We start from the raw sequence: 25,286 nt of genomic DNA, 5'->3' as shown, positions 1-25,286 counted from the left end.
TAACTGAGGTGTGAATGTGGCGCGAAACCAACTTCAAACGAGGAATAAAACTTGCTCCCTGCCTAGTTAGTGCAGTGATTTTTAAAAAGGAATAGATACATAGATAGAAAGATAGGTAGATACATAGATAGACAGATGGATATCTATCTATCAATCTGTCTATCTATCTGTCTATCTATCTATCTACCTACCTACCTACCTATCTATCTATCTGTCTATCTATCTATATATCTATCTATATATATATATATATATATATATATATATATATATATATATATATAGATATATATATAGATCGTATTATAAAGCGACTGAAAGCAAAAAATCAATCACTATTTATGAATAATGCAATACCGATAGTCATTTTAACAGTATTTTGGGGTATACAGTATAATCGCTTTACATTAGCATTTCATTATTTCTGTATTGCCACAACTATCATTCTTTTCCATCATTCAGCTTTATGCCATTCAATAATCACATACGATTAGGCCTAAGTCTAAATGTAGTGGGAACTACCATAAGATATGCTATAATCAATACACAGGCATGCGAGTCAAACCATGTTGTTGGTGCAATGTTTGTGCAGCCGTTGCCACTTATGCCTTGCATACATCATAAGACAGATTACATAATGTGATAGCAATTATCAGTTGTTCATAAAATGATACGTTGTGCAAGTGTCGCAAGTTAAAGCATCTTAAGTCATGCAACTTTGGTTATATTACAGTCAGGGGGAAATTTTATGTTGTGAAACAACATAAGTTTCTGATACTGGAAATACAGTCTAGGTACTAGAAAAAAAAAATATTGACCACATTAATACAGAAATACGGTAACAGCCTAATAGGCTATTGTTTGCAGCTGACAAGTTTAATGATACAGATTAATGGTAATAGTAGGCTACTGTTTACATAGCTTAGTTTTACGATACTGAAGTAAGGTAACAAGTTCATTTAGTATTACCATGCAATACAAAGTCCCCTACCAGATGATAACCATACTCACAGTATGTAAGTGAACTTGGAAGTAGAAGACTGGTTGTTCCGTGTGACACACCGTCATGATATGGGGAACAGTTGTGTGAAGTTACATAAAAATCTGTCCATGTATGTGGAAGTAACAGAGTGGACACGAATACAGGCATGGTTGTTAAGTCTGAGAGCACCCGACCTTATTTAAGCCCCAAGTGTGACCTTGACCCTGGGAGAAGATGGCTGGTTGTTGCACGCGACTGCTATGGGGTACAGTTGTGTGAAGTTATATCAAAATCTGTCCATGCATGTGGAAGTTACAGAGCGGACGCAAAATTGCAGACAGATTGACCTACTGATGTACTGACATACTAACGGAATCACGCAAACCTATAGTCCCCATCTGGCTTCACCGGCAGGGGACTAATAACAGGCTAAACTTTGTACAGCTGACCCGTTTTATGATACCGAATTACGATTATAATAGGCTACTCTTTACACAGATTTCTAATCTGAGAGTGGGCAAGGAAGTTTGACAGAGTTTTTTTTTGACATTTTCACGCATGTTATTCATCAGAATCTATTCCACAAATTCATCCGTCTGTGGAAAGCATTATCTCAATTCATGTTGACACTTGCCAGACCCAATTTCCCATCACTCCACTCCCTCGAGGCGGTTACTTAACCACGGATTAAGCACCTCAGGGGCTCAAAACCTCGTTCTTAACATCTGTGGTTTGGGAGTTTGTTGTAATCCAGGCTTTAAACAAGGGATCGGGTTCAAAGCCGAGACGTGAATATGGCCTTAGAGGAACTACAAAGGATTTGTTGTAACCGATTACTAGTATAGTATTAGTATTGTATTAGTATTATTAGTATTATTATTATTGCCATAATAATAATAATAATAATAATAGTAATAATAATAATAATAATAATAATAATAATAATTATTATTATTATTATTATTATTATTATTATTATTATTATTATCATTATTATTATTATTATTATTATTATTATCATTATTATTATTATTATTATTATTATTATTATTATTGGCTTGTCCAACCTTTCCCGCCCACACCTGCACCACCATCCCAGTTTGGCCACACCCACTCTCTAACTCCTTCACAACGATGACGCATTTTATATTCTATTATTGCTGCTGCCAGTCGATTATATTTACCTTAGACCAACTTTTCTGGCTGTAAGGCTTATATATAGCCGTTATTTTCCCCATCACTAAAGGGGATTCTCCTTAAGTAAAAGAATTATCTGGGAATACAACAAAAGAAGAAGAAAATTAATGACTGGGCTGTGGGTGTTAAAATGGTGCAGTTCCGTCAACATAACCATTACCCTTTCCGCACCCCCAACCCTCCTCTTCGTGTTGACGTGCAGAGGTTGGGGTGGGGTGCGAGGCCCCCCTGCATGGCGGTAGTGGGGCAGCAGGAGTTATGGTGGTGTTGTGACGCTGTGAACGTAGACACACACACACACACACACACACACACACACACACACACACACACACACACACACATACACTAAATTTTACACATGCCATCCCTCTACTCCTTCACGCCAGGCATTTTTTTTTTAAACCATTCATACATGTCTTCATACATACATGTCTTCATACATGGTATCAGTAAACTGATACCATGTATGAAGACATTGGTAAAATTGTTTCATAAAACTCATTCTCAGTTATTCGTTTCGCCTCTTTTACCTCGTCTTGTGCTGTAGGTCACAGATAAGCATCTCAATAGGCAGTATTCAATTTGAGGAGCAGTGAGTATACGGTTCACTATATTCCGTACAGGCCTATCCTCCCATTCCAACACAGTACGCAAGTTTTACGCCAAGTTGTCGAGGCTGACTTCAGTAAAGTGACTGTGAACCACGAAAAAAGAAGTGGAAAGCTCACCAACATGACAATCAGTAACAATAACAACAACAATAACAACAGTCTGAAAGTACTGCCCACTGCAGGATGAAGGTGTCTCGCTTAACTTTCCACTCTGATCCAGTTGCCTCTGGACTTCCAGGGACCCTAATGGAAAAATAAAAATTCATTTTATCTACTATACTTCACCTAAGTCATAAAGAAACGACGTCTTAAAGTGAATGTAACTAAAAGCCAAGAAATGGTCTTTGAAAGCTTGAAGTGCAGAATGCATAATGAGACTGGAAGGTCAGGGAATGGAATATGTGAACCCCTTCAGATATTAGGCAGTGTAAAGAGTCAGGATGGTATAGGCACATTGTGTAACAGATATGGGCATTATAGTATATGTGGAGGTAGGTGGGGGCGCCCATCATTCACCTGCTTATTGTAGCGGTGCTCTATTTTATGGTAGCTTTACACTTAGTGGCAAGTCAAATGACTTCCTTTAAACCAGGAAATCATGTACGGTACAACGCTGGGTGGTAACCTTATAACCAACCAACACTTGTTCCCTGTGTGACAACAAGTGGGTTGGCAGATGGTTAGTGTCCCTCCCCGGAAAACAGCTAACTAAAAATACGAACAAGAAGCCTTTGACCAAGACTGACCAACAGGTGACGACTAAGGATCAAACAAAGGGCATGGTACAGATTGCGACAAGGAATGTAAGGGATGCGAATGATGAGATGAAAGAGAGAGAGATTGTCCAAGTGTTTGAGGATGCAAAAGCGGATGTTTGTGGAATAACTGAGACAAAATAGAATGTGAGACTGTGAGAGAATGGGAGTATGGATGAGGTATATGTACGGGAATAGGTGAAGATAAGAGGGCAAAAAAAGGAGTTTGTATTGTTGTGTGCAAGAGATGGAAAGAGAATCTAAGAGTGTATTAATCCATCTGCTCAAGGACTGTGTGGGTAAGATTGAAAGTTGGAGACAAATGTGGACGACTGTGTGTGTCTATGCTCCAATGCAACATCATGCAAGTAGAGTGAAGGAACAGTTCTAGACAAATGTGGAAGCGTGCATGGAAAAGTTTGAAGGGAATGAAAGAGTGTTTGATTGGAGACCTGAATGGAAAAGTAGGGAACGTGGATGGAGTAGTTGGTGAGTGGGGTGTGCCTGCAGATGTGAGTGAGAATGGCAGTGCAACAGTGAACATTTTGTGCAGGGAGGGAGTTGGTGATAGCCAATACCCTATTTAGACATAAAATGATCCACAGGTATACGTGGCAAGTGATAAGAAGGAAGTGCGATGAACTGAATGAACGGAAGGTAATGATTATGTTTGTGTGAATGAAAGGATAAGGTGTGTAATCGTTGCAAGAGCATACAGAGGTTAAGGGGGGTGGACTTTCTGACCACAATATGGTGGTGGTAAAAGTCACGGTTCAAATGAAATGGAGGAGTAGGAGAAGGGAACGACAGGAGGAAGTAGTTCATACAAGGAAGGTAGAAAGGTTGCAAGAGGATAAAAAAAAAAAAAAAAAGGTAGAATGTACGAGAAGTGGAGAAGCGATTGGATGAATGGGTAAATATGGTTTGGGGCAGATGGGGAGCAAGGAAGATGTGTAATAGATATTCACAGAAGAAATCTGTGCAGCATGTGAGGTGGTGTGTTGGGTGAACAGAAGACGAAAGAGGGTGCAAAGAGCAAATTGGTGGGATGCAGAGGTAAGGCAGGCTATGGCACGAAAGAAGAAAGCATATAGTGAGTGGATGAAAATCAGGGGCGTGGAGGAAGTCGAGTAACGGAAGAGAGAGTTACATGTGGAGAGGAAGAGAGAGGTGGAAAGATACGTAAGAGAGTGTAAGAAGAGAATGGATAAGGAATTCGGATGGAACTTCACTGTAAAGTGGAGAGAATGTGAGAAAATGCTTTGGAAACAGGTGAAGAGTGTTAGACAGGGTGATAAAGAAGTAAGTCGGGGAGCGAAAGATAAAAATGGTAGATTGCTAGTGGTGAAGGGAGAAAAAGAGGCAGATGGCGGGAACACCTTAAGGAATTGTTTATCATAGAGAATGAAAGAAATGTGAGTTTAAGTGGCTGGGGAATGGCTGTGAGAAGGAGGGAGGTGACAAGAAAGGTAGAAATCAGTATGATGGAAGTGGTGGAAGTAATGAAGTCAAAATGGGGAAAGCCCCAGGAAATGATGGAGTGTGCGGTGAAACGCTGAAGCATGGGGGGAGAGATAATAGTCGAATCAATATGGAAGATGTGCAGATTGGCTTACGAGGAATGTAGAGTCCCGGAGGATTAGAAGTCAGGTATAATTTTTCCCCTGTACAAAGTAAAGGGGGAAAAGTAAGTGTTTGGTTATCACATAGACATTTCTCTTCTTACTGTAACAGAAAAAGTATATGGTAGGATAGTTACTGATGGAGTTAAGGAAATAGTAGAGGAATCAGCTGGAGAAGAATAGGGAGGTTTTAGGAAGGGAAGGGGTTTGTTAGATTAGATATTCATTTGGTCTTTAGTAGAAAAGTTTCTAGAGAAGGGGAAAAAAAAAGTTATATTGGGCCTTCATGGGTTTGGAAAAAAGCATAGGACTGGGTGGATCAACAAGGAAAGTGGAAAGTATTAAGAATATGGAGTAAATGGGAGGTATTAAGAATATATGGAGTATATGGGAAGTACCTGAATGCCATGAAGAGTAGATATCAGGGGGCTAAGGCTGCAGTGCTTGTGAACAGTGAACTGAGTGAATTTTTCAATTTTAATGTTGGACAAAAACAGGGATGTGTCATGTCCCATTGGCTGTTCAGTCTGAATATGGATGGGGATATAAAAGAGGTACAGGGTAGGGCAGCGGATGTTGGAGTGACCCTAATGAGAAAGGGCAGTGTTTGGATACTCGTTTTACAGTTGTTTGCACATGATACGGTATTAAGTAAGGACGAAGGGAAACTGCAAGGCTTGGTGAATGAGTTTGGGAGAATGTGTAAGAAATGGAATCTAAAGGTGAATGTCGGGAAGAGTAGAGTTATTGTCTTCGAGAGAAATATAGCCACTGAATGTATAGTGAGAATGGATGGGAAGGAAATGGAAAATGAGAGTGCATTTAAGTACTTCGCTAGGGTGATGAGTAAGGATGAACGTTTAGAGGGTGAAGTGCTTGAAAGGGTACAACAGGGAAGAAAGGTTTCTAATTCTTTGAAAGCAGTGGTAAGGAACAGGGAAATGAGCATGGAAGTAAAAAAAAAGTCGTTGCATGAATGTTTTGTGATACCAACCCAAACATATGGAAGTGAAGCTTGGACCTTGTTGGAAAGACACAAGTCAAGAGTGAGAGCAGTGGAAATGAGTTATTTGAGGAAAATGTGGGGTTATGTGGAGAGACAGATTGACTAATGAGGAAGTGAAGGAGTGTTGTGGTGTGGATGTGGATGTGCTACAAAGCGTTAGGAGAAATGCACTGAGGTGGCTTGGCAATGTGAGGAGGATGGAGAGCGAGAGACTAACAAGGAGAGTGTATGTGAGTGAGGTGGAGGGGGGGAGAGGGAGGAGGAGGCCGAGGATTAGATGGAGGGATGGAGTGGAGAGGTATATGACAGTTGGGGTTGTGAACTGGGAGCAGGGCAGTGAAATGACACTGGACAGAGCGACATAGAGACAATTTGTTTGTAGCCACCCCTTATGGAATTGTGTCTGGCAATAAGTAGATAATCAGGCACAATATATAACACTAACACAATATGTAAGAGGCAGGTATATATTTCTAGGGCATCAGGAAGAAAATTACAAAACATCCACAGGATCTAGACGATCAGGAGTGTATAATATATGTCAAACACATGATGTCAAACACACTCACGGTTGTCAACTCACGTGTCGGAAGCATGCTAAACGCTATACATACACATATGCGCACACGTCAGGTAACCGGAAGCCAGGCAGTAATAGAATCTGGTAAAGGGGCCAGAAGGCAGAAGGAAATTGTGAGGTATTAGAGAAGGAGGTGTTGCAGAGTACAGGGAGATTGGGGAGAGTATGATTAGCTGTCACGCTGACAATCCTGGTCACGTCACTCTATCCATCACATGAACGATAGAACTGTGTCACAATAAAACCCCTTAACCCCCAAGTGTCCCTATATCACCCCACTTACAATACAAGATAGACAGAGGGGGTTGTGAGACAGAGAAAAGATATACATCGAAAATATATCTCTGTGTTAACCAACGTCACATGATTTTACACTGGCAGCAGCAGTAATCTACTATCCACTGCGATATCCGACATCAGTGGCAACGATTCTCTACAATTTCCACATAATCAACACTGGTGGCACCTACCTACCTACCTACCCCCCTATCTACCTATCAACAATGGGAATTACAGTAGAGGAATGAAGTGCACGAAAGGTCACAACAGGGAAGAAAGATTTCTGGTTTACTAAATGCAGAGATATGAAATACGGAAGCGCATATGGAGGAAGAAGTCTCTCCAAGGCAGTACTGTGATTCCTACTCTAACGTTTGGAAGGAAGCTTGGACCCTGTTGAAAAGACACACGTTAAGAGTGAAAGCAATTGAAAATGGTTATCTGAGCGGAGCATTTTGGAGTTACATGGAGTGACAGACAAAAATGAGGGAGTGTAGATGCATTATAGTGCAGTTGTGCATGTGACTAAGAAGCATCAGCAGAAATATTCTAAGATCGTTTGCCATACGGAGAGGATGAATAATGAGAGGCTGGCTATAAAAGTTCATGTTAGTGAGCTGGAGAGGGGCAGTGGGAGGTGGAAGGAGAGACTAAGGATAAGATGGAAGACCCAGTTTAGGAGACATATGAGGGAATGGGGTAGTTAGTTGGGGGAAGGCACATAATTGGCAGAGGGTAGGGTGACTTGGAGGTGATACTTGGCCACCTCTTAAGGGATTAAGGAGTCTGGCTGATCTTCAATCAAACTTATCTTCGGACTCTTCTGTTCAGACCAACTCTCATTTTCTGGAGTTACACCCCTGATTAAAACACCATACCATCACTAAATCTATTTTTGTCCAGTTGCCCACCTCTTACATTAATTCCTTTATCATCTCATTTTAATCTTTAGTCCCCTGGCAAACAACGAATAATTTGAGTTGATCTGTGTCTCCTTGCCCAGAACCTCTCATTACTGATAGTTTTTTTAGTATCTTATTGATTGTTTGTTGGTAAGAATTTGTCTCTTTAATTATTCTCAAATATTTTAACATTCCGTGTTTCTACATCTTGTCCTCGAAATTCTCTCGTCACTGCTAGTGTTTCAACTGAAGTGTGTGGTTTCCATTAGTAGTTGATTAACATGCAGATATGCCTTTTATATTTCCAAGTGTTGCCAGTTGCTTGTTATAAAACTTGAATATGATCTCTTTTTATTTGATTACCACAAAGTCATATTACATGGTCCTTTGGTTGGTCTGCAACCAGTGTAGGAAAAAATCGGTATATCAATATTTTCGCAAAAACTTCTGCACAGTAGAGTTCACTTCCTGGATGGAATATTTTGTTTAATGTCACGCTTTTTTGAAGCAGTGTAATAGACGTAGTTTTCCATGATTTGGGTACTGTTCAATTAGCAATTTCTATAGTATCTTTAATACGAAGCCACTGACAATCGTAATAAGACTGATAGTAAGACCGTCATCATCTTACTTTACTTTCATTCATTTCTCTTTGCACTTCCTTTTCTTCTTGCATTTCATGCTGGGAATTGCTGCACCACCCATTTCTGTATCCTAAACTGACTCTTTGACAAGGGTAATTTTTCCATTCAGTTGTTCCCTTTATTTCTGACATTCGTTACTTCACTATGATCACATGTGTCCCCTAATGACTTCAGGCACCACACTGCTGACTTAATAATAACACCGGTAGTAAGACCATTGACTTCACTAATATCCCAGGAATTATCCATCCCATCCCACTAAGGAGACTAATAATGAACCCATACACCTCTCTGAAACTAAAACGATATCTCCACATACCAAAGACATTACCACCTTCATCCCCAAAATAAATTCAGAAACTAGTTCTCTCATGGCTTCATACATCTCACCAGTAACACCAGAAACTGTAGTAAGGATCCCCCACACCCTCCTACTTGCCACACCAATGACCTACTAATTGTCCAACTATCCACACAAATGACCTCCCCAATAATTCCATTAATAATTTTATTAATGACCCATTGTTGACCTCACAAATGACCCTCCACTTACCCCACTAATAACAACACAATGACTCACTAACAACCTCACCGATAACCGCAACCAGTAAAGTGCTCTTTGTGAGCGAGCGAGTGCTTGTACATAGGCCTGTCATCATAATTTCATCTTCGTATAAACTTTCAACATTTCTGGTGAGGTAGTTGAACAATTACCGAAGAGTATTTGATCTAAAATATTTACTTTCTCACGCTTTTTCTCTCTCACGTTTTCTCTCAGCACGTGCATATAGCGAGGTGCCGTAGCATTTATCACACTCTCAATGTTCTTTTCTCTGCTCCCAACTTGCATTGTCAATTAACTGCGTCGGTAAACTCTTGGCGATTGCTCGAATGAAAAACCAAGATATGGGGCGATTACCCCTGCTGATTTCACCACCGAAAGAGCAAAAACGTTCATGTAATATTATGAGCGTAATATCCGATATTTAGTTGCTAGAATTCATGCAAGAAAACATAGTGTTACAACAGGAAACCTTTTTTAATTCGATTTCATAGTAGAACATGTCAACTGAAGCCCTCGGTACATTCCCTTGGAAAGCCGGGATTCCAAGGGGTTCCTTTGGTCTCCTGAGTAAATATATGGCTAATAACAAAATTTACTGAATGTATCCACTACCTGTTGAAAGAAATTCTTGTCTATCTCGCGTAGAAGAAAAGTTATTTGCCTTTGAAAACCATCGCGGTTGGGCCGTGTCGTTTCGGGCCGCTCATTTCTCAGCTGAACGAAAACATCACTTTGCTCGCTGCCCTCGCTCGCTTGTAATAGATATCACACTATTAATTTTGCTACTGGCCATTAAGACATTAATTCTCCAACTAACGTACATTAATGACTCCAATATCTACATGCACTCCAATAATGATCCTACTAATTACACTGCTAATGACATCAATAATGTCCACACGCAATTACAATATTAATAACCCCACTAACGTCCCACAAACCCAATTAATTATTACACTAACTATAACTAATGATACGACTTGTGACCCTACATACCTCATTGAAGAATCACACATCCAATTAATGTTCGCACACACCCTACTAATGACCATATGCATGACACCACTAATGACTTCACTAATGTCCACACACACACACACACACACACACACACACACACACACACACACACACACACACACACACACACACACACACCACTGTTCTTCTTATGTATCCGACTCTGAGCATTAGCTTCACACAACCTTCACTGAGGTCCAGCAATCCTTATATGTACCGAAGGGTGATCAGAAAGTAATGACAGTTCGTGCTATAATATGAAAACCTTGAATGATGGGAGGTAGGGGAGCAAGGAGAGTGCAGAGTTGCCTGTCCTTACGAGTTTGAACTTGTCGCCGTATGCCTGACTTTTCTTGTTTAATTGTTGTGAGTGAATGCTTCACTCTCGCTTTTGCTCTCTGGCCAGAAACATGGATTACTCGAAAGAAGGCTGCAGGTTCTACATTTTTACGAGGTGGAAACTGGGAAAGAAAGCAACAGAGATTCGAGGGGAATTATTACAAGTTTATCCAGACACTAGTCCTTCCCTGGAAACTGTTTCCCGCTGGATTCGTGCTTTCACAGCAGGAAAAACTGAATTGAAAGATGAACAACGCTCTGGACGCCCCCGGACATCCGTGACCGAAGCAACAACTGTCCGTGCACGGTCCATCATTGACGAGGATCCAACTGTAACTCTTAGGTTCTTAGCCTTGGAGCTTGATATCAGTTATGGGAGTGCATATGACATCGTGCATGAACAATTACACCTGAGGAAGAAGTGTTGTCGATGGATACCCCATTTGTTGACTGATGAGCAAAAGGCTGAACGGGTGAGGATTTGTCGTGTCTGGCTTGCTGAATTTGAACCAAATGGTCCAAAACGGTTCTCAGATGTTGCTACTGGAGATGAGTGTTGGATTTCATTCTTCACAACCCGTGACAAGCAGTCAAACATGGTGTGGTTGGGCGATGAAGACCCTCGACCTCAGATTTTGAAGGAAGGATTTCGCAGCCGGAAGCGCCTTTTCACCATCTTTTTCAATTCTCAAGGACCAATATGCGTGGATGTGATGCCTGAAAAGTCCACTATCACAGCCCAATACTACACAGACCAGGTCCTTCCACAAGTCTTGGAACATAAGGCCAACACCGCACCAACTCGCCGTCGGTCTCGCCTTTTGCTGCACCACGACAATGCTGCACCCCACAAAGCTCGCCTCACTATGCAGTACCTGGAACAACAAGGTATAACTCGGCTCCCCCACCCACCCTACTCCCCTGACCTGGCTCCCTGTGACTTTTGGTTGTTTCCAAAAATTAAATCTGCCATCGCTGGGAAGCAATTTCATCGCACCCAAGACTTGGCACGGACCGTCAATTCAGAACTACGAAGTATACCGCCTTCAGAGTACCACGCTTGCTTCATGAAGTGGAGAAAGAGAATGGAACGCTGCATAGAGGTTGGAGGGGAGTACTTTGAAGGAATGTGATCATAGTTTGATAGTTCTTCATGCTAATAAAAGTTTATGGACTCACTGTCATTTCTTTCTAATCACCCCTCGTAGTATACGCTTCCACATGCCTATGGCAATAACACCCACCGTTCATAATTAATACATGTTAGGGTTGTCTCATACACGACTGGTGTATTGGCATTAGAGGGAGTGTTTTGCGGCATTTTAGTGGGTCTTGTGGTTGATAGGTAAAGTATTTTTTTTTTTAATTCAAATCCTTAAATTGTTTCCTACCACACCTTGGATTCGAAACCGTGTCCACTGGGACTGCAGCCCACCTCTCCCCACGCACCCTGCTGATGACCCCTCATCCTTTACGATTGGCAATACACACCCCACTCATGATCACACTCATTCAGATAATTATCCTAGTGACACTACTAATTCCATTCATCCATCCATCATCCAATCCTACATTGCCCCATGAGGAGCGTAGGAGCCCGGGGCTTGGCAGTTGGTCCCGATATTTAAGATGAGATTTTATAAACCCCACAGATGACACCACACACCCTATAATGATCTCAACAATCATCGTACTCATAACTCAGCAGTGACCACACACATCATCCCAACACAATAATGACCTCAATAACCGCCTCTCAAATCCTTCTAATAACACCACTATTAATCCTTCTAATAATTCCATACCCATCTGATAACGATTAGAACCGTAGGTCAGCCACAGACACTACTAGTAAAAGCCTGTCCGACAAATGATCCAATACACATGACTGATGTCCCGATTGAAGACTTCATCAGTGCCCTCAGTAACAAGTACAGCACGGATTCTTCCTAAAATTATCCTGTTCGTAACATTTCTGTTATATTGTACGTAAAAAAAAGAAAAAAAAATAGGCATTGCTACGCTGTTGTAACCCTCCATCTGACCATGCACATACCCCTCACCTCCCTGCATACCTTACGAAGAGCATGAAGGCCCCCCTTCCCGTATAACCCAGAGATTTTAAAATTTATAATTATGACAGAAAATCATCATCATCGTCTCAACTACCACTGCATCAATTATCGTCATCATCATCATCATCATCATCATCATCATCATCATCTCAATAAACCATCATCATTAGCATCATCATTCTCATCATCATCACCATCATGTCAACTGTCACCGCCATCCATCATCATCTCAGTGAACACTATCACGACCATCATCATTATCATCATCTCAACTATCACCACCACTATCATTATCATCTCAACTATCACAACCACTATCATCATCACCATCATCATCATCGTCATTACCACCACCACCAACACTACCATCATCGCCATAATCGCTATGATCATCTCAACTACCATCATCATCATCATCGTTGCAACCCTCCAACTGACCACACATAACCTCCTCCTACTTGCGCACCTAACCATGCACAAAACTGCCCTCACCGCCCCCCCCCCTCCCTCCCTGTATAACACGATGACATTGAAACTTAAAAATCTCAGTAGTTTATCCATGGAAAACATAACCTGGTCTCTTCAGATTCCTTGCACAGGGCACATTGAAATCTGAAAACAATGATTTTTTTTTTACTGTTTCATTATTTAAAAAAAAAAAAATAGTTAAGACAGTGCATTATACTTATCAAAAGGCACCAGTTCACTATAAGACACATAACTATGTGACAGTTTCATGACTCTACAGTGTAGTTAATACTTTCGGAGTTTTGCTACGGAAACGAAATCTCTTCGCCTTTTTAATATTTCATTATATAAAAATAAAATTACTCAAGACAGCACTCTACCTATCAAAAGGCACCAGTTCACTATAGGACACATAACTATGTAAAATTTAATGACTCTACAGTTAACAATTTCTGAGGTTTGCTCCGGAAACGAAATTTCTACGCCCGGCCAGCCGCCCAGCTCTACGGACGGACACCAGTGGTAACAATACCCTCCTCTTTGTCAGGTGGAAGGTAATATAACCAGTGATATGGAAGAGGGGAGGTTGATAGGAAAAAAATAACCACGACCATCATCATCATTATCATCATCACCACAACCACCACCACCATCATCATCTTTACCATCACCACCGCCATCATCACTACCACCACCATAATCATCATCACCACCACCACCACCACCATTACTACCACCATCATCATCACCACTATCATCATCAACGCTACGCTGTTGCAACCCTCCATCTGACCAAGCACATACTCCCTACCTCCCTGCACACTAAGCCAAGAGCATAACGGCCCTCACTCCCCCCACCCCCCCTTCTGCATAGCACAGAGGAAGTAGGTCCCATTGAAATCTCTGAAAAAAAATTAGTTTTTACTCCCCTCCTGAGAAAGTCAGAGGAGGGTATTGTAATCACTAGTGTCCGTCCATAGAGTTGAACGGCTGGGCGAAGAGAATTTCGTTTCCGGAGCAAATCTCAGTGGTGAAATTTCACCTAGTTATGTGTTATAGAGAACTGGTGCCTTTTGATAGGTAGAATGCTGTGTCTTATGTATTTTATTTAAATAACAAGTAAATACAAAATTCTGAAAGTTTTCAGTGTGACCTGCAACTCTGTTAAACAGAAGGAAGGAGGGCCGTTATGCGCTTGGTTAGGCGTGCAGGGAAGTGGGGGGCATGTGTTTGGTCAGGTGGTGGGTTGATGATGATGGTGGTGGTGGTGGTGGTGGTGGTAGTGATCATGATGATGGTGTAGTAGTGATGACTGTGGTGGTTGTGATGATGGTGATGGTGGTAGTGATGATGGTGATGGTGGTGGTGGTGGTGGTGGTGGTGGTGGTGGTGGTGATGATGATGATGATGATGATGATGATGATGATGATGATGGTAGTGGCAGTGATGATGATGGTGGTGATGGTGATGATGATAATGATAGTGGTGGTTGTGGTGGTGGTGGTGGTGATGGTTGTGATGATGGTGGTGGTAGTTGTGGTGACAATGGTGGTGGTTTTTCAGTGCGACATGCATCCTTGTTATTAAATGGGGGGGGGGAGGGCTAAGGTCGTTATTCGCTTGGTTAGGTGTGCAGGGAGGTGGAGAGTATGTGCTTGGTGAGATGGAGGGTTGCAGCAGTGTAGCGTTGATGATGATGATGGTGGTGGGAGTGACGATGGGGGTGGTAGTGGTGATAATGATGATGATGGTAGCAGTAGTAAGAATGCCGGTGGTGGTGGTGGTGGTGAGGATGATGATGATAATAATGATGGTGATTGTGATGGTAGTGGTGTTGGTGTTGATGATAGTGATGGTGGTGGTGGTCGTGATGATGGGTGGTGGTAGTGATGATGGTGGTGGTGATTCTTACCCTTCACCTGACAACGTCAGAGCAAGGTACTGTTATGACTGGTGTCCGTCCGTAGAGTTGGGCGGCTGTGCGTAGAGATTTCGTTTCCGGAGCAAATCTCATAAAGTGTCACAATAGATTCATTAAATTTTACATAATTATGTCTTATTGTGAACTGTTGCCTAGAGTAGGTAGAATGCTATATCGTAAGTTTTTTTTTTTTCTAGTAACGAAAATGTTTTTTCTCAGAGATGTCAGTGCGACCTCTGCAAGGAATAAGAAGCCAGAACTCAGAAAATATTCACTACAGTCTTGAAATTTCACATAGTTATGTGTCTTACAGTGAACTGATGCCTTTTGGTAGGCAGACTTCTGTGTTGTGAGTAGTTTTTTTTTAATATATTGAAATAGTAATAAATCTTTTTTCTCAGAGATTTCGATGCCACCTGCTATCTCTGTGTTATACAAGCGGGGACGGGGTGACGGCCGTTATGTGCTTGGTTAGATGTGCAGGGAGGTGGGGCGTATGTGCTTGGTCAGGTGGAGAGTTGGAACCGCTGCCTATGTTTTTTACTTTTTCATTATTTTCAAAAAACTACTAAGGACATAGCATTCTACCTTTAGGCATCAGTTTACTGCAAAACATAACTATAACTATGTGAACTTTCATATCTATAATGAATACTTTCTGACTTCTGGCTTCAGATTACTTGTTCAGGTAGCAAGGAAATCTCTGGGGATTTAAAAAAAAAAAGAGTACTTAGGACACAGCTTACTACCTATCAAAAGGCACCAGTTCACCATAAGCCACATAACTCTGTGAAATTTCATGACTCTACAGTATAGTTAATACTTTCTGAGCTTGCTCCGGAAACGAAAATCTTTATGCAAGCCGCACAAATATACGGATGGACAACAGTGATAACAATACTTTTCTCTGATTTTGTCAGATGGAGGGTAAAAATGCATTGGACCATTCAGATTTCTTGCACAAGTTGCAATGAAATGTCAGAGATTTTTTTTTTTTCCAGAAAAATCACTTGAGACACAACATTCTACCTATCAAAAGGCACCATTTCACTATAAGACACATGACTATTTGAAACTTCATGACTCTGTGGTGAATACTTTCTGCGATTTGCTCCTGAAATAAAATCTCCATGCCCAGCCACCCATTTATACGGACGGACATCAGTGATACCAATACCTTACTTTGACTTTGTCAAGCAGAGAGTAAAAACCATCACATCATGATGATCACCACAGCCACCACCACCATCATCGCTACCACCACCACCATGATCATCGTCACTATCACGACAATCATCATCAACATCACCACTACCACCATCATCACTACCACCATCATCATTATCATCAACACTGCTAGTGCAACCCTCCATTTGACCAAGCACGTACCCCGCACCTCCCGGCAAACCCAACCAAGCTCATAACGGCCCTCAGCCCCCTCCCCCTCCCCCCTGTATGATACAGAAAGAGCTGGTCGTACTGAAAGCTCTGGGGAAATTTTTTTTTTTTTTCATTATTAAAAAAAAAAAAAAAAACTGCATAAGACACAGTATTTCATCTATCAAAAGGCACCAGTTCACTAAAAGACACATAATTGTGAAATTTCATAACCCTGTAGCGAACACTTTTTCATTTTTTGCTTCAGATTACTTGCTCAGGTCGCATTGAAATGTCAGACATTTTTTTCCCCAAAAAATTACTTAAGACACAGAATTCTTTCTATCAAAAGGCATCAGTCCACAATAAGACACATAACTATGTGAAATTTCGTGACTCTGTGGTTGATAATTTCTGAGATTGTCTCCGGAAACGAAAATCACTATGCCTAGCCTCCCAACCCTACTGACGGACACCAGTGACAACAACAGTCTCCTCTGACTTTGTCAGGTGGAGGGTAACAATACCCACCCCTGACTCCGTGAAGTGGAGTGTAAAAGTTGTCCACAAAATATATGAAGCAATATGGAAACTTAGAGGAATGCGGAATTTCAAAGACCGATTTTTTACTCTCCATCTCACAGAGTCAGAGGAAGGTATTGTTATCACCGGTGTCTATCGGTAGAGTTGGGCAGCTGGGAGGGCGTAGAGATTTCGTTTCCTGAGCAAATAGTGTCGATTTTATTCACCGTCCTTGATTATATAAATTATTAAGCCAGAGCGATTCGTCCAGCGATGATGATGATGATGATGATGATGATGATGATGATGGTAGTTGAGATAATGATGAAAGTGGTCATGATGATGATGGTAGTGTTGTTGGTGATGGTAATGATGATGATAATGATGATGATGATAGTGGTGGTGATTGTTGTGATGCTGATGCTGACGGTAGTGGTAGTGATCGTTGAGATAATGATGGATGGTGGTGGTAGCGGAGATGATGATGATATGATGATGTTAATGATGATGATGGTGATGACAGTGATGATGGGTTTATTGAGATGTTGGTGATGACGACGATAATGGTGGTGGAGGTAGTTGAGATGATGATGATGATGATGATAATGATGTTGAAGATCTTCAGTGTCATCTTTTTACGTACCGGTATTAATGTCTCTGTGTTATACAGAAGGGGTGGGGAGGGGCTTATAGGTGTGCAGGGAGGTGGAGCTATGTGCTTGGTCTGATGGAGGGTTGCAACAGCGTAGCATTGCCCTTTTTTTTTTCTTCATTATTTAAAAAAAAACTACTTAAGACAAATGAATCAACCTATCAAAAAGCACCAATTCACTATAAGACACATTACTGTGTTAAAATTTCGTGACTCTATAGTTAATACTTTCAGAGTTTTGCTCCGAAATTGAAATCTCTACGCCTTCTTACTTTTTCATTATTAAAAAAAAAAATGCTTAAGACACAGTATTCTCCCTATCAAACAGAAGCAGTTCACTATAAGACACATACCGATAACTATGTGAAATTTCAAGACTCTATAAGTAATATTTTCTGAGTTTTGCTCAGGAAACGATATCTCTACGCCCGCCCAGCTTTCCAACTCAACTGCTAGACACCGGTGATAACAATACCTTCCTCTGACTCTGTGAGATGGAGAGTAAAAAATCAGTCTTTGAAATTCCGCGGTTGCTCAATCGGTAGAGATTTGGCCTGCCGTCCTACCTGACCCAGGCTCAAATCCCGGCTGGAGCAGGGAACAGTTTAAGGATTTAAATTTCATGTAAAGCAAACTTTACCTATCTACCAGAAGACCCGCCGACATGTCGTAAAAATACCCCCGCTAATACCAATACACCATTCCTGTATGAGACAGCCCTAGCATGTATTCAACATGGACGGTGGGCGATAGCGTCGAAATGGTGACATGAAGAGGTGTATGATATGCAGGAAGACTACTGGGTCTTGGGAGCAGGCTGTGAAGCCTTTGCCCAGAGTCGAACACATAAAAAAAAAAAAAAAAGTTTTGGTGCGGTATGCACCGAAACTGTTTGGTAAATATATTCTCCGTCTACAAGTGTGGGTTTTATTCACTACAATAATCATCATCAGCACCACCGTCATCATTACCAGCACCACCATCATCATCGTTGCAACTCTCCACCTGACCAAGCACATACCTCCCCACCTTCCTGCACACTTAACCAACGGCATAAGGGCTTTCACCCCAAACCCCCTGCACAACACAGAGATATTAAAACTAAAAAAAAAAAAAAAATAGTACAGTAGTTCATCCATGATCAACATAACTTGGTTCCTTCAGAATCCTTGTGCATGGCGCATTGAAAGCTCTGAGAAAAATTATTACCCTCCACCGGACGAAGTCAGAGGAGGGCATTGTTATCACTGGAATCAAAACAACAGGTGGCGTAGATATTATTTTCCAGACCAAATCTCGGAAAGTATTAACCAGAGTAATGTAATTTCACATACTTACGTGTCTTATAGTGGGCTGGTGCCTTTTGTTAGGCAGAATGCTGTCATAAGCAGTTTCTTTTTGTTTTAATAAAAAGAACAATAAGATATTTCAATGCGTCCTGCACAACGAATTTAGAAGTCAGAACTTAGAAAGTATTCACTATAGTCATGAAATTTCACATACTTATGTGTCTTACAGTTAACTGGTGCCTTTGATGGGTAGAATGCTGTTTCCTGAGCATGTTTTTTACCCTAGACAGGTAACCTTTTTTTTTTTTGGGGGGGGGGTTCACCGCATGAAACCTGGGGTCCATTGGACCCCAGAGTTAAAAGAAAATGAAAAAGAAAAACTTATGGTTGTTGTATTGAAATAGCCAATGGTAGTTATGTAATTTCATATTTTTTAATTTAACCCTAAAAGCAACAATAAGGAAAAAATCCATTTTAAAACATGAAAAATTGAAAAACCTTAATGCTTTTTTCTATGCTGGTTTGTTGAAAATTTATTAGGTGAAATCTATGTTTCTTTAGTCCTCCTTTTTGACCATGGACGAGACTTTCTGTAAACAAAGGGAGAAACAGAGCATATGAAATATAGCTGTAAATGAGAAAGTAAAATAGGATATATATATATATATATATATATATATATATATATATTATGGTGAGTGTAGCCTATACACTGTATATACACTGTATATGGCTAGTGAGGGAGTGATCGCCCTCTACTTACACAGATCAAAAGCCCTCGGGAGCAGGGGGGTGGTTGCTTTCTCAGGCAGAGGAACTCCTTGAGAGTGAAATGGCTGGGAAGCATGCCGGCACGTGACTGGCTACAGCATAGCTGGGTCTTTTGGGTGTGGGCAATTAGGCAAGTTAGCTGCCTACTGCGACTGCAACACAATGGCGAGGTGTTCAGGAAGTTAGCCAAAGAAACCTTGATGGACTCTGAAAGAACAATAATGGCCCCCAGTCCCGTGCAGCCCTTAAATGGGCAGGGGGTGCTAAGAATCTCACGGTTGCCTCAGTTACAATCTAATTCCTTTGTCAATGCAAAAAATACAATTAAAATTGGTAATTGGAATGTGAGAACGCTAAATCATGACGGTAAAATCGATGAGTTAGTGAAGGTTTTTCAAAATTACGGACTTGATATTTGTGCTCTGACAGAAACTAGATTAACTGGAGTCGATAAGTTGGATTTGGAGGATGGTATACGTTTATTGATATCTGCCCGACAGGACGGAATGCATTATCAGGGAGTAGGATTGTTGCTGGGTTGTAAAGCAAATAAGGCTTTATGTGAGTGGGATCCTATAGATGAGCGATTGCTATACGCACGGTTTAAATCAAATCATGGCAACATCAGTCTGTTTGTGTGTTATGCACCTACTAATGATGCACTCGATGAAAGGAAAGACACATTTTATGAAAAGTTGCAAGAAGGAGTAGGAAGGGTACCTAGACATGATGTTTTGATCTGCGTTGGAGACTTTAATGCAGTAATGGGCTGTTCAAATGAGGGATTTGAGGCATGTATGGGTAAGATGGGAGTTGGTAGTAGGATGAGTGAAAACGGAGTGAGGTTTGGAAGCTTCTGTCTAGCAAATGACTTAGTCATCGGGGGCACACTCTTTCAGCATTGCAATATACACAAGACAACTTGGGTGTCGCCGTGTGGAAAATATAAAAATCAGATTGATCACATCGCTATCAGTAGGAGGCATAGAAGTTCTCTGCTAGATGTTCATGTTAAACGGGGAGCGGATATTGGTAGTGACCATCAACTCAGCATTGCAAAAATAAGGTTTAAACTTAAAAATCAGAAGAAGGAAAAATCTGGTGTTGGTAGATACGATATTGTTAAACTTAGAAGAGAAGGAGAAGAAAAGGAGGAATTCAGATTAGAATGCAGAAATAGGTTTTTGGTGTTGGAAACGTTGGAAGAGGGGGAGAGAAGTGTAGATGAGATGTGGGAGGATGTGAACAAAGTTTTGCATGAGACTGCTGAATGTACGATTGGAAGGAGACATAGATTCAGGAGAAAGAAATGGATATCAGAGGAAACGTGGGATATGATAGAAAAGAGAGGTGAGGCTAAATTGAGGAGTGAGATGCAATGCGTTGATGAACGAGAGATTGAATTAGCAAGAGCTGCGTACTGGAGTTTGAATTCAGAAGTAAGAAGGTTAGCTAGGAGAGATAAAAGAAGATGTGTGGATGAAAAGGTTGCAGAGACTGAAATCCTAATAAACAAAAATGATGGACAGAGTCAAAGAATAGCATATGAATCGATTAGAGAACTGAGTGGTAATGCAGGTAAACGCAAGGAAATACCAATTAGAGACAGGGAAGGAAATTTATTGACCAAAGATGGAGATATTAAAAATAGATGGAAAGAGCATTTTGAGACAGTTCTTAATAGACCAATACCACCAGAAGAGGATATACCGTCTGCTCAGGAAGATTTAAATATAGAAACAGGAGAGTTGAGGCTTGCAGAAGTGGAGAAAGCAGTAAAACAGTTAAAGAATAATAAGGCACCAGGGGAGGATGGTTTATTCCGGAAATGTTTAAAGTGGAGGGGGATAGATTAATAATGATCTTGACCAAGCTATTCAATAAGATATGGGTGACGGGGTTACTACCATCAGTTTGGAAGAATGGTGTAATTGTTAAAGTTCCGAAGAAAGGAGACCTGAGTGAATGTGGTAATTGGAGGGGAATCTCTTTGTCGCCGATAGCTTTGAAAGTTTTCAGTAGAGTGTTGTTAAATAGGTTGGAGCCGGTGGTTGAGGGTATTCTGAGGGATGAACAGGCTGGTTTTAGAAAGGGACGTGGTTGCAATGATCAGATCTTTATAGTTAGGCATTTGATGCAGCAAGTTAATGAAATGAGAGTACCGTTAAGTCTTTGTTTTGTTGATTTTGAAAAGGCTTTTGATAGTGTTTCGAGAGAGTCTATGGGGAAGATCATGAGACATTTTGGAATACCAGAGGAGTTTGTGAGGGTCATTATGAACATGCATGAGGACACATTTTGTAAAGTGATGGTTGATGGCTGTCTGAGTGATTCGTTTGAAGTCAAGTCCGGAGTAATTCAAGGTGGTGTTCTATCGCCTTTACTATTTATATTGGTCATTGATTACATTATGAAACGTGTTGGAACAGAAACCGGTGCAGGTATACTTTGGGGAGAGAACAGGAAACTTTTGGATTTAGATTATGCAGATGATATAGTTTTGATTTGTGATGGACCAGAAGAGATGCAGAGAGTGTTGGACTGTTTGGTGAGTGAAGGTCGCAAGGTGGGTTTGGTTATTAATTGTGGAAAAACTGAAATAATTAATATGAATATGGAAAATGCGCAGGAATGTGTAATTGGAGGTATGGTTGTAAAGCAAGTTGATAGGTTTAAATATTTAGGTACTTATTTAGCCAAGGATGGTTCTTTGAACTTTGAATTCGAAGAAAGGTTAAAGAAGGCTAATCAGGCAATGGGAATGCTTAAAAATATTTGGAATAATAACAATTTCTCTGTGCATACAAAAATCAAACTTTATAAGGTAATAGTTAGGAGTATCTTAATTTATGGACACGAGTCTTGGTACAGCACAGTGACTATGGAAAATAAATTCTTGGTGTTTGAAAATAAAGCACTTAGAAGAATATTAGGAGTTAAGTGGTGGGAAAGGATACCAAATAGTAGAATTAGAGAAATAACGGGAGTGCAGCCGATCGATGAATATGTTAGATTCTCACGATGGAAGTGGCTAGGACATGTGTATAGGAGACAGGGAATAGTACGAGGTACACCAGGGTGGGTGGCACCTGGTAGGAGAGGTAGAGGAAGGCCAAAAGAGACGTGGGTGAGGACAATGAGACGGGAAGCTGGAGATGAGTGTTGGGGAGATCTTGAGGAGTTAGCACAAGATAGGATGTGGTGGTGTGAGTTCATCGAGGCCCTATGCATCCCCGAGGGTGCCACAGGAAATGATTGATTGATTGATATATATTATGTACCTGTAATTTTCAAAGGAAATAGATACACATATTTTACATAATGCTTTTACGGTTTGAGGGTTCCATACAGGTTTATAAACTTATCACAAAATATTTAGAACTTAGACTGAGAATTTGTGAAAAAAGTTGAATAAAGAAGAACTATTTGAACAAAAAACTAAATCACCCAAAGTCACTCAAGGTCTGCCATGTTTATGTCCTAATCAGTGGAAGAAAAAAAAAAAATAGGAAGAAAATTTAGCAACATTTATCATTAGGAGCTGTCTATATTCACATAACACACACTTTTGCTAACAATATATTTGTATACAAGTAAGGTAACCCGAGATCCAATGGACCCCAATGTCCCTCTAATGTCAAATCAATGTCAGATAAAGGAATGACCCCATCACCTCCCTAGTCCACCTAACTAGTCAGGAAGGTAAAAGGAGGGCCAGGACCCTGGAGCTTTTTTTTGGTATATGAAAACTGTACAAAAAAAAAAAAAAATGACTGGGGTCCAATGGACCCCAGGTTACCTGTCTAACATTAATAATGAAAAAGTACAAAAAAATCTTAGAGATTTCTGTTAGACCTGCTCTCTCTGTGTTATACGGAGGGGGGGGGGAAGGGCGTTATGCACCTGGGTAGGTGTGCAGGGAGGTTGGGGTATATGCTTGGTCAGGTGGAGAATTGCAACAACATAGCATTGCCTTTTTCTTATTATTTAATTATTTTCTAAAAAAAAAAATAAGATACAGCATTCTACCTATTCAAAAGCACAGGTTTACTATAACACACATAGGTACGTGAAAATTTCATAACTATAGTTAATACTTTCTGAGTTTTGCTCCGGAAACGACATCCTTGTGCCTTTTTTTTCGTTATTTAAAAAAACTTAAGACACAGCATTGTACCTATCAAAAGGCACCAATTCAGTATAAGACACATAACTATGTGAAACTTCATGACTCTATAGTTAATACTTTCTTAAATTTGCTCCAGAAACGTTATGTCGATGCCCAGCAAGCCAAACGGACTGACAACAATACCCTCCTCTGACTTTGTCAGGTGGAGGGTAACAATAATTTTTCTCAGAGAGTTCCATGCACCCTGTGCGAGGAATCTAAAGGGGCTAGGTTATGTTTACCATGGATGAACTACTGAAATTTTTGCCTTCCATCTGACGAAGACAGAGGAGGGTATTGTTATCGATGGGATAAACAACAATATGTTGCGTAGTGATTTCGTTTCCGGAGCAAATTTCAGAAAGTTTTAACTATAGAGTCATGAAATTTCACATAGTTATCTGTCTTATAGTGAACTGGTGCCTTTTGACAGGTAGAACAGTGTTGTCCATACCTTTTTGCCTATTGTACCCCTTGTTACCTTCTTCTACCATTAAGTACCCCCATGACTGATTAAACTCAATATTTGGAAGGACAATACAAACAAGTTTGCATACTCTAAATTCAGGACAATAAATTATTATTAAGTATACTACAGGAAAAATAACGAAATACCATAAAAATGCTTGAAAGTTACATACAACTCAATGTGAAATGTGGATTGATGTTCACTGATGATTTTTACCATTCTGGGCAGTAGAGAGGCTACCGCAGTGATTAGGTTTTGTTCCAGGTTTACATTTAATTTATCTGTTTTGACTTGACAACGCTCACTGCAGAGAAAGATGCCTTCAAAAGGTAGGTAGACTCAAAGGGCAGAAGGTTTTCCAAAGCCTTCTTTTCCTAGGTCAGAGTGCTGTTTCTTTACACAGCTCCAAAAGCTTGTAAGGGTTGAGCTTTCAAATAAAAGTTTGAGGCCACGATCTGAACACTTTTCTAACAGTGCTTCGTGAAGGCAAATGGGAAGCTTCTTCATATAATTTTCAAGTAGGAAGAACGGATTTCTTACCTAATGCAACTGTACAGATCTCTCATATATGTTAGGAATGTAAGTTTTAAAAGCACAGATAAGGTTGGTCAAATTTTCATCAGTAACTGGTTTCACGGTCTGTCTCTGAATTGTTCCTGGGTAAAAAGGCATCTGACAGAGGAAAACCCGTACAGTCTTCCCCTGACCATATCTCCCTCCACAACTCTCTTTTCTTTTGAAAACCACAAACCATAGCATATAAGTTGAAAATGTTTGTATCATTGCCGCGCAGAGACAAATTTAACTCATTCAGTTTGCGAAATATGTTTGCAAGATATGCCAGGTGTGCAAGCCCTGTAGCGTCTTCAAAAAATTTGGCAAAAGGAGACCCATGTTTTGATATAAAGGAGCCTACCTTATCTCACAGCTCGAACAACCTGGCGAGTACCCTCCGTCTCGACAGCCAGCACACCTCTGTGTGCAGTAGTAGCTCTGTGTGCTCAGACCCTATGCTTTTGCGCAGTGTGTGAAATAGACGAGCATTAAGTGGTCTCGACTATATAAAGTT

The sequence above is a fragment of the Coenobita brevimanus genome, chromosome 27, assembly GCF_032717465.1.
Source record: "Coenobita brevimanus isolate Jiangsu-jjx chromosome 27, ASM3271746v2, whole genome shotgun sequence".
In the NCBI taxonomy this organism is placed as follows: domain Eukaryota; kingdom Metazoa; phylum Arthropoda; class Malacostraca; order Decapoda; family Coenobitidae; genus Coenobita; species Coenobita brevimanus.
Note: the sequence above shows the minus strand (reverse complement) of the source record.